Source organism: Idiotropiscis lumnitzeri, unplaced genomic scaffold, assembly GCF_059441095.1.
Source record: "Idiotropiscis lumnitzeri isolate Australia: NSW breed Sydney's pygmy pipehorse unplaced genomic scaffold, RoL_Ilum_1.0 HiC_scaffold_113, whole genome shotgun sequence".
Classification (NCBI taxonomy): domain Eukaryota; kingdom Metazoa; phylum Chordata; class Actinopteri; order Syngnathiformes; family Syngnathidae; genus Idiotropiscis; species Idiotropiscis lumnitzeri.
In genome coordinates, this window is record NW_028283651.1 from 109,895 (window position 1) to 121,524 (window position 11,630).

Genomic DNA, 11,630 nt, shown 5'->3' on the forward strand with positions numbered 1-11,630 from the left:
ATGTGTTTTGTAATTTTTCAAGGTTGCCTGTGTTGGAAAACTGCTTGGTGCGTTAGCTAAAACACAGTATGCTAAAATGATAAGTGACGAGAACACAGAGGGTATATCAACAACGTACGTACTCGAATTATTTTGGGGAAAACTTAAGTACATTATAATCACCCTTTTAATAATACTGATAAGCGTTGTGTGTTTTATTTATTTTTATGAGGACCTTTACAACGAGCTACATATTGTTAGCATTGGGCCTACGACGCTAAACACAGTGTCCCTCGATCTCTCTCCAAAATTCTCCAAAAGACTTAAGCTTTCACTCAAATTAATACAATCTACTCCACTAGCTCATTTAAGGCTTTTTTGTGATGTGTTTGATTTGGGTAAGTAAAGCAAAACATATTAACTGTTGAATGTTGCCTGTTATTTAAATAATAGAAATTCAAGATGAAAGTTGAACAGATATTGAAATGCTAGATTGGCTCATTCAGAATCATGCCACAATGTGCTTTGTATGTTTTGTGTGTGGGTTTATCAAGCTCTAATTCAATGCAGTGTCCAAAACGAGCGCGCATAATTGTTGGATGAATGTTGGTTAATAGAGTCAGATAATAGTTAAAATTCCAACAGTTGAACAGATGTTGAAATGCTAGATTGGCTCATTCAGAATCATGCCACAATGTGCTTTGTATGTTTTGTGTGTAGGCTTATCAAGCTCTAATTCAATGCAGTGTTGAGCTGCATTTGAGAGGAACTACGTAAGTAACTAATGTGGAAAAATTGTGACTTCTTTGTGTACTTTTATTTTGAATATTCAAATTTTGTGGGTAAAGGTTAGAGAAAATAAGTTAAAAATGAGAGCTGTACAGGTATTTAAGTTTTTGGTTTGTAAAATACCCGAATGTGGGTTTCAGCAGGTGAGGCAATGATTGGACAGAGCAAAAGCTATGCTCCAAAATAGAAGTGATTACACCTTCACTAGACTAACCTGCAGCTAATTACATAATTATAAAATTAACACTTTAACCTGGCTTCCCCATCACAGATGTATTCTTTTAAATGCAAAGCTCTTTGTTCTAGCTTTTGTTGTTAAATGACATTCATGCCCAAGTGTCTATGCATCCATTGCAGGGATGTTTTCTCAAGTGACGAGTCTGAAGCCTGTGATGACGAAGTACCATCTACACCTCCCCATGGATTGTCACAGAGAAAAAGCTTCCTAACCAAGAGAGGCGCTGCAGAAGGTCCTTGAGTACGTCCAACATGTTGAGTCTGTGAGTCTACTGCAGGATCTAATGCAGGTATGAAAATGATGAAATTTTAATGTATTATCTTCAAAATTATAAATAATTATTTAATTTCTTGAAATATAAAATTAGGTACCCTAAACCCAAGTAGGAACCCCAGTCCCAGTACATTCCTGATTCTGGAGCTACAGAGATCAAACCATCCTACTGTATCACTAAATAGCCCCACCTCTAAAACCCTGATTCGGAAGGCCGAGTTGAAAGACTTCAGAGTTCAAGATGGTCAACTGCAACTATGATAAGCCGAATGTGTTCACCCCAAGTCGGAAACTGAGAAAAAGACTCAATTTTCACATGATTTCAGTCCCTTCTATATTTAAAAGAATGTATTGGGGCTCTAAAAATGTGAAATATTTTTACAAGTATTTCTTTTACTACTCATAGGCAGTTTCATAATAATAGTACAATTTGGCATCGTGTATTGTTTTTTGGTTCCATTCAAAATGCACAAGACGTATAGACATATTTTGTTTGTGGATCGCTGCAGCATCACACGAGCGCACAGAGACAAACGTGGCAGCAACTTAAAACAATTAAAATATCGAATCGAAATCGGGAACTGAAAATCAAAAATCGAATCGGGGCTTGAGTGAATCGTTACCTCCCTAATCATAATCATTTTGGTAGAATGTTGGGCTCTTGCCCTTTGAGTGTATATGGCGTTACCGAAGCTGTTCACTTAATCGACAATTCCTTTCCTGTGACGTTTATCATAACCAGTTTAACTGCCAAAATATTTTTAAGTGTGTGATGATTATCTGGATCGAGTGACACCCATGTTATAATGGTTGCAGGTATTGGTGGATTGGACGATAGTGTCAGAACAATGATGGCGTTCATCATGACAAATCCTCTGTCTCTGAAGTACAATCTCTTTGGACATCGTAGCAAGAACAAGCGCCGAGACCTGCCTTTTTCTGATGTTCTATACGGTAATATATTTTTTTTTTAAGGGATTGTGGTGTGAAGACATTTCAGCATGTCCCATAAGGTTTCACAATCATTAAATAGCTTTACTAAGTTGGCTTCTTGTCTTTTTTGTTTTAGGAGCACTGAAAAGGAATGGAGCCACAAAGGACATCAACGAGAAGGACACAGGCAACCCTGTCCAAGTGGTTCATGGGAGCTTGTGATCAAGGTGGGAATAGGGCAGTTCGAGCTCGGAGATCTCAAGGCAACTGTCAGGTTTAAAACGTCCTGACGCCATTTTTAGACTGAAGGTGGCATAAATCCAGACCAAACCAGTTAGAGTTTTGTTTTTGACCATTCGCGAATGGGAGAGGAAGTCAGGAGGTGAAGCAGGCGTCTTGCCAGTTCAATCTCGCGCACTCTCTCTCACTCTCTACCACCCGTTCGGTCTTTTATCAGCAACCTAAGCAGACAATGGAGGTCTGTCTGAAATTCTAGCAGGCAGGCAGGAAGCAATCAACCACAGTAGTCAGTCAGGAATTCGAAACTAAAGTGTGTGCGTGTGTTCCAGTTGTGCGCGTGTGTGCTAAAGCAATAATGTGAGTGTCTGTGTGTGTGCGCAATTATAACTGATACAAATAGTGTATAAAAACATGATTAGAAATACACAAACTATTTACATATCCTCATCCCATCTCACATTCACCCGTTTGTGGGTTTAAATCATGTCCTTACGGCTTTAAGACAGATCATCATAATGAAATCATACAACAGTGTGGTCATCCGTGGAGGGGCGAAAACCCTCAGTAGGGACAAAATTCCCCTCCTCCCTTCCGGCGTGGAACGAGATTCTCATGGTATGTTGGTCACTTGGGAATAAAACATAAAAAAACTTCAATATACCTAGTGAAAAATAACAAAACTGTCTCCACGCAGAGTTTGTCTCCACGCAGAGCTTGTCTCTGCGGCGACTTGATGGAGGCCCTTGCCTCGTTGTAGGAGGGGACAGCCGTCTTTACCTCCCGGATCTTCGTGTGTGGTGTATGTGTGTGCATGTGTGGGGGCAGGGGCAAAAGGGTCCATGTGTTATTTAGGTTTCAGTGTCCAGTTCGAGTTTGTCATTGTCCAGTTCGAATTCGTCATTCTCAACATCAATCAGGTTGTAATGGTACATTTGGGCAACAAACATGCAGTTAATAATCATCTTTGTCATAAGAATAATGCAACATGAACAGACTACACATAACAAAAATGAAAACCATAATTATCCCGATATATTGTCTTTCAAATTCTTCGTAGTGGTCATAACATCAATAATTGTTTCATTTTATTAAAAATGTAAATGCAGTAATGTTCTCCAATCAAGGCTAAAATTCTTTATGTACGTCATTAATTTCCAAACAATATCTAATCTTTTTGTTCTGTGGCTTCAACATTCGTATCTGTGGCTGGTTGTGCGGTTCCGATGTGCGTGTGGTCCGATATTGTGACTCAGGTGGGCTCCTGTTCGAGGGATTCGCGTTGCTCGGCCTTTAGCTGGAAACCGGAGAAGCTTGTACTGCAACTGGTGGATCCAGCTGCCACGCCCCGCGACCTTTGCTGCCGTCGGGGTCACTGCAATCATCTGGCGAGGGCCATCTCAGCATTCACTTGTCCCAACGAAGTCGTTTCAGCACCTTGAAGAAGAGTTGGTCTCCCACACGGACGTGATTTCTCTGTGGATCAGAACACACTGACCAGTAATTGCGTCTTTTTTTTTTTTTTCTTTTTGGTCAAAACATGTTTCCCATGTGGACTGGGACTGATGTGCCAGTCGCTGGTGGTTCTGATGAACCTGAGAGTCGATAGGGGATAGTGTCCTAACTTCGGCTGGCACTATCCTCATTGTTGTGATTGAAACACAGTCTGGTCATTGTCTCCTTTTTTTCCCTCATTGTCTTGATAAGTCTGCCCTTAACAGTCCCATTAGTGCGTTCCACAAGTCCTGCAGACTGTATGCACAATGACGCTTTGAGTCAATTTTGCAACAACTGTCCCACTTGTTACAACATCATTCACAAAATGCATAATTTTCACTTCAAATCACTTCTTGAAATTCCAAATGTCAGGATAATTTGTGTTAGGTTGAAGATGTATTTTATCCCATATTTTACTCTATTAGTATTGCAAAAGAATTGTTCCACAGCGTGACCCATGTTTGACCATATGGATGAGAAGACTTCACAGAGAAGCGGATGCCTGAAGACTGGATCAACGTCTGCAACATCAAAGGAGGTGTGCTGAGACACACCTCTGAAACAAAAGGACTGAGACTTTAGTACCAGAGCACTAAAAGGGCATATCTGCCTTTTCAATCAGTGGATGACTGCCATTGATGTCTGTCTTTCCTCTTGTGTCTGAGATGTTTACATGTTCCTGCTGGTGCTCCCCCCTTCATCCCTTAGTGCAAATACATTGTATTGTTAGGGACTTCCCTAATAAAATAGAGGGCTCGGCGGAGTGTGCTCCAGAACGAATTTGGAGATGTAACTGAGCACACCTCCGTTCGTTCTCCTCGCGAGTAAAAGATCAACTCTTGTCTTCCTTCCATTCATTTAGCCTATGTTCAGTGAATGCTTAGGTGATTGAACCTGACAATTTGATTACACAACACTTTTTCCAACTGTTTTAGCATCAACATATGTTGTCGGAAACAACTTAATCCATTTTGAAAACATATGAATTACAACCAAACAATATTGCATCTCAAACAAATAACACTGTCTAAAAAAAAGTTTTTTGTTGAAAAGTCTGTATGTGGGAACAATTTCATATCATACTACCCCTCTCTTGACACATAGTTATGCTCTTGTGTCACTCTTATTACTTTTCCAATCAATGAATTAGGCAGCCAGGATTTGCCATCTGCCAATTTGCTGATCCTGTCCTCAGCAATGTTTGCACCTTTGTTCTCCCAATGTGTGCGTTCAATTACTGGTACCTTTTTCCCTGGCGTGGGATCAAATTGTCAAGTTGATTTTCTGCGTGTGTGTGCGTGTGGGGGTGTGTTCATTTTCCCTTTTAGCTGCGCTGTGTCGATATAAAGGCGAGGCAGTTTCCAATTGTAATTGTGTCATTTTCTGTTAAGTGAATTTTGCGTTCACAAATAACTATTTTAGACGTGCTTTATGCACAACTTTTCTTTTCCTGTTGTGGTTTTTAAAGCCCAATGTCGACAGAACGCATGAACATTTATCTTGACTGTCAGTCCACATTGTAACCATACAACTCATACAAGATGGGAAACCCCAAATTTTAATTAGCTCACACCCGCCTACGCTCTTCCTGCTTATCCTAACAATCTCTTATCCGTTGGTATCACAATGTTAGTACTCCCATCGCATAAAAGTCAGTTTGATTTCAGGCTGCGACCTTGGTTCTCAAACACTTTTACTTCTTATCAGTCTGGAATGCGCACCTGGTCTGTGTTACAAGTCTGAGTTCCTCCAGTCGGGAGGAAGGTCAAGTCGCGGTTTGGTGATAATTTGGACGGCTCCACAGTCGTGTGGCGCCTCCTAGATGATGCGGGGAAAAAATGACGCTGGGCTGAAATGCACCGCAACTTATCAGTATAATGTGTCCCTGTGACAATTAGGCCGGCGTGCAATGTGAATGTGGTGGGAAAAGAATGTAATTTTTTGATTCCTTAAAGCAGCAGTGAAAGCTCTTAATCACACTCTAAGTGGTTCTCTGCCACGAAATCCAAATTGTTGTGACTAAATATGCAAATGAATTCATTTTGCCCTGGTTCCTGCAGTAACCCAGGCTAATGAAGTCATTTTTTGCAGTCACTGTTTTGCTCAAATGGCTTATAATAATTTGGTAGTGCGTTAAGATGCTTTGTCGATACAATCTTGTAGTGTATCTTCACAAGTTCCAACATACACAACCCATTCCATGGCCATGACGATACTGTTTTAAAGATTACCAAGGCTTGTTGGACCTTTCTCTGCCACATAAATTACAGCCCTGAGAGGCACTGGGCCTCAACTTTATCTATGAAGGGTCAGGGATTTAATGGGGGTCACCGAGGCGTCCCAAGGAAAGTTTTTACAGAAAAGTGGTCTGGCAATATCTTTTCTCTTTCTTATCACTGACAATGCGCCCCTTTAAAGTTTTGACGTTTGTTTGAATTCGCCCGTGCTTATTAATTCTATTGAAGTCCAATTTTGCCAGTGTATCACGGCCTAATGAGTAAAACGCATGTTGATGTAGAACTCCTTCTACACACACTTTTATGTTTGACTTTTTACGTCACGTGATCCTCCATTGCTACCACATCTCGTCCTGAAAAGTTAATGTTTTGTAACAAGACTTACTGCTTCCTCCTTTCTTTCTTTTCTTTTTCCTTCCTTCTGCCCAACACGTTCATGCTTTCTGTGCATAATTTAGAATTTTCTTTTCCATTTTACAAGTTGGCCAATTTAAATTAGGTTGTTTTATTTGAAAAGCCTGTAATTCTCTTTTTTTTCCCCTTTTCACCTAATCACAAATTTCTTATCACAAAAATGAACATGTTAATTCTATTTTATTTCCTATTTTTCCAATCTTGTGACTCATTTCACTTCAACCAGTTCTACCTTAAAGTGGACAAGTACACATCAATGTTTTTTGTAGTTTCTATTTTCTTCTCTGCTTTAATGAAAATTATAGCCCTTCTAGCCAAATTTTTCCTGTGTCATTTCTATCTCTGCATTTCATTCCATTTCTGGCCTACCTTAATACTAAAACAAAAATGCTCTTTCAAAAATTAAAACTATCTAAAACTAGTGATGGCAAAATGAAGCCCCATAAAGCAGCCAAGCCCTGCAGGGAAATACTTCACACACGAATGGGCTTCGAGATGCTTCATTTTTCTTGACTACGCCATCCCATGGACAGAAAAATGTATAACATGCTTGGTGCATGCAATAAAATGGTGAGCTGTAAATCATGCTCTGCCCACCAAACAATATGTATTTGAAGAGTGATTTTAATTGTTCTGTTTTACTTTGTCTTCTAACTTCTCCAATATTCAGACAGCTCCGCCGAGACCAACGTTTCACCCCCACACTGATATAAAATGGACCCAACCGTTTGGGTCTCTTTCCAAATTTGGTACCAAAGCCTCCCCCACAGTGCGGCAGCTATCTTGAATTGGCCCGTTCCCAGAAAGTTTTACTTCATTCAGTGTCATTCAGTATTATTCAAAATCTTTCAGTGTCATTCCAAATCATTCAATGTCCTTCACAATCTTTCCACATCCTTCCACCTTCCATCGTTCAGTGTCATTCCACATTCTCTTTCATATATAACATAACATAACAATAACATAATCCTGGGTCAGCAGACACCTAATTAATGTGTTAATACATGATACATTTTTCTATAAGCAACCCTTATGATTGTAACGTATTTTTAATTCTTTCTAGGCGGGAACTGTCCGAACAAAAAATTCATGCAATTTGTAATTAGACACTTTGTCATACAAAAAGTCACTCAGGGCAAGAGAAAAAAAATTGTCACTTGCCCAAGTTGGGCAAGTAATTTGGCCACTCGGGCAAGGCAAATTTTAGTGGCACTTGCCCTATGGGCAAGCAGTTTTTAAAGTTAACTTCGAACCCTGTGATGGTGTCTTGTGACCTGTCTTTATCAGCTGATGTTCCATGAAGGCGTGCCTTACCTGTCACAAGAATGAAGGCAAGTCACGCCCCCCGCTGTCCATTCACTCCGCCAAGACGCTGCTCCAGGTGGTAGAGAGGATGAAGGCTCCCTTGTCTCTGTTCATGGTTTTTATGCCTCGCTTGCAGATCTCAATGGCCTCTCTGATCCAGCGCTGTAGTTTGTTCTCTTCTGTGCGGATGACCCTGCCCTTCTCCCGGTCCATGATGTGGTTTTCCCTTTTGCAGTGGTCAGTGATTGCTGATTTGTAATGTTCATGTTGTGCTTGTTCTTTTACTGCTCTGATTTTTTAATTTTTTTGACAGGTAAGTCACACCCTCATGGAACATCAGCTGATAAAGACTGGTCTCAAGACACCATCATGCGACACTCTGAAGAAGGCGAAAGACTCGCTGAAACATGTCAGGTAAAAAATTAACCTAAAACATAAATGTCTGCTTTTAATGAATCAGTCAAATATCAATAATAAGAAGACAAAATGAACCTAATACAAATAAATGAATGCTTAATAACTCCCCTGCACATGCTCCTAAAAATCCAAACCTTCACCTGTAAATAAAACGTCCCGACCTGAAGACATCTTAATGTTATTATTTTGTTTTACACACAGCGCCGCCAAGTGGAATCAAAAATTTGTTTTTATTTAAATTTTCACGTACTGCACGGTGCCCTTCTGACGAATCCGACTGAAAATTAGTCAGAAAAGACTCAAGACAATGATCTTACTCTCTGCCGAATTTTGTGACGTTTTGGCAAAAGGCGTGGCTATTACGGTGCTGAAAAGTCCGATTGTACTTTGTGACAACAAAAGCTCCGGCAACATGACTCAGATGATCCTATCTTCTCGAAGTTGTACACATTTGAGGATACTTCAGCCCTGAAGACTTCTACCAACTTATTTTTCATCGTAGTAGTAGCGCCACCAACTGGTAAAAGCTAATACAAGTTATTTTCTTGGATGTTTTTCTCCGTGCAACTCAACAAGGTCGCCCTCATATATGCTCGGATTACTGTTTCGGCCATGAGGATGTCACAATACGAAATTCGTCCTTTTTCGTGAAAGGTTGTGGGAGTGGCATTGCACTGTTCGGCAATAAAACAACGCTGATTATGAGGTTGTAAATATGAACGACAACTCGTGAAACTTTACACACACATCAGGCCGAGCAAATTTATCAATATTTTATACGTTAGTTGTGCAGCTTTTTTGAAATGGCTCGCCATGGCCCTCGAGAAATGTTCAAAAAAGCAACCCTGGTTGAGTGTTTCACCTCGCCTTTTGTAAATTTTATGGAGTACAGTGAACCCTCGGTTATCGCGGTTAATGGGGACCGAGACCACCCGCGAAAACTGAAAATCCGCGAAGTAGCGGCACACCTTCAAAAATGCTTAAAAAAAATACAATATATATAATAAATATATAAATATATATATATATATATATATATATATATATATATATATATATATACGGGGAGAGAGAGAGTGAAATTCATGTTATAACAAAAAAAACAAATTATTATTAAAACATATTATTTTTTAATTCCCCAGCCATTCTTTTTGTATTTATTTAATTACTCCGACTTTTACCTGCTGGTACGCCGTCCGGTGTACCCTGTGAAATGAAAGGTGGCATTCTTTATTTATTTATTCATTTATTCATTCATAACTGACAGCCTCGCGCTCCGCTCGTGCCCGGGCGGAAGAGGTGCTCCAATTCGGCTTAACTGTGACACACGCCCGCCCTCCTCCCCCGGAACTTCCATTCGGTTAAACTTAGGGGCCGCTTGGCACCGCCCGTGCCCGGGGAAGGTGCTCCTCTTCGGCTTACTGTGACGCGAGCATGCCCTCCTCCTCCGGAGCTTCCATTCAGTTAAACTTAGGGGCCGCTTGAAACCGCCCGTGCCCGGGGAAGGTGCTCCTCTTCGGCTTACTGTGACGCGAGCATCCCCTCCTCCTCCGGAGCTTCCATTCGGTTAAACTTAGGGGCCGCTTGGAACCGCCCGTGCCCGTGGAAGGTGCTCCTCTTCGGCTTACTGTGACGCGAGCATGCCCTCCTCCTCCGGAGCTTCCATTCGGTTAAACTTAGGGGCCGCTTGGCACCGCCCGTGCCCGGGGAAGGTGTTCCTCTACGGCTTAACTGCCACGCACGCCGGCCGGAGCTCTGGTACGGTCCAAACCGCGCGAAACGTCGCCACCGATCGTGTCCGGGGGAACGTGCTCTTCTTCGTCCACTCTCCTCTTCGCCCACGCTCTTCTTCGGCGCACGCCGGCCGTCTAACCGCTCCAGCGCCCCGTCGTGCCGCTCGGCGAAACTACAATGCCCCCGAATATTTTTTAGACCCGCGAAGCACTGAACCCGCGAAAGGTGAACCGCGAAGTAGCGAGGGTTCACTGTATGTATAAGACCAAGACCTACAAAAAAGTCTCTTGGAGCAATGAGCTAGGTTTTACAGGAAGTCGGCCATTTTTAATTTCCTTAAAAGGGGGCGGGTCACCACAATGGACTTTGTGTAGAAATTATTATTGGGGCCCGAGCAGCGACGGCGGCGAGGTCCCTATTGTTTTTGTAGAAATTATTATTAGGGCCCGAGCAGCGACCGCTACGAGGTCCCCATTGTTTTTGTGGAAATTATTATTATTTTTATTATTATTATTAGGGCCCGAGCAGTGACCGCTGCGAGGTCCCTATTGTTTTTCTAGAAATTGTTATTAGGGCCCGAGCTGCGACGGCTGCGAGGTCCCTATTGTTTTTGTAGAAAATATTATTACTTTTATTATTAATAATATTATTATTATTATTATTAGGGCCTGAGCAGCGACCGCTGCGAAGTCCCTATTGTTTTTGTAGAAATTATTATTATTATTATTTTTCCGATTGTTCGATCGCATTTTTGACCCTCGAAACATGCACAAAAACTCACCAAACTTGGCAGTCTCATCGGGCATGGCGAAAAATTTGATATTTTAACGTCTAATATGAACAGGAAGTGAGTTATGAATTTTTGAAAGTCCGACTTTTGCCCTTTTTTGCATGTTTACAGGGGTCATTCTTTTGCACCCTGATCCTAAAGGCTTCATCTGATTGCCTTAAAGTTCTGTCTGGAGCATCTTAAGACCTGGGACAAACACTGGGGCTAAAATTTTTTGTTTCCGAAATACTATATGACGGGGGCGGGGCTTCAAAGTTTTCACTTAAGATTTCCTTCGCCGCAATGGACAAAATGCTTAATAACTCTCCTGCACGTGCTGCTAAAAATCCAAAACTTCACATGTACATAAAGAGTCGGTACCTGAAGACATCTATATGTTTATATTCAGTTATACACCTTGCGCCAATCAATATAAATTTTTACATTTTGACGTACTGCACGGTGCCCTTTTAACGAATCCGATTGAAAATTGGCTAGAAAAGACTCAAGACATTGATCTTACTCTATCCCTATTTTTATGACTTTCCTTCAAAGGGCGTGGCTATTACGGTGCCGCAGAGTCTGATTATTCTCCGTGGCAACAAAAGTTCCTGCAAAATGATTCAGATGATCCATCTTCTGGAAATCTTTCACATTTGAGGATATTCAGGCCCTGAAGACGGCTGCCAACTTATTTTTGATCGCAGTGGTAGCGCCACCAACTGGTTAAAACAAATACAAATTATTTTCGTTGATGTTTTTCTCCGGGCAGGTTAACAAAATCTACCTTATATTTGCTCGGATGAGT

General features: G+C 41.3%; 1 long non-coding RNA gene across 1 annotated transcript; it reads left to right on the top strand.

Annotated features, from left to right (window-relative positions):
• The first annotated feature begins 728 nt into the window (after positions 1 to 728).
• LOC148315528 (uncharacterized) lies at positions 729 to 2,187 on the top strand. Its single transcript, XR_015840853.1, has 3 exons — positions 729 to 752; positions 1,126 to 1,295; positions 2,096 to 2,187. It is a non-coding gene; the product is annotated as an uncharacterized LOC148315528 (long non-coding RNA).
• Positions 2,188 to 11,630: the final 9,443 nt, after the last annotated feature.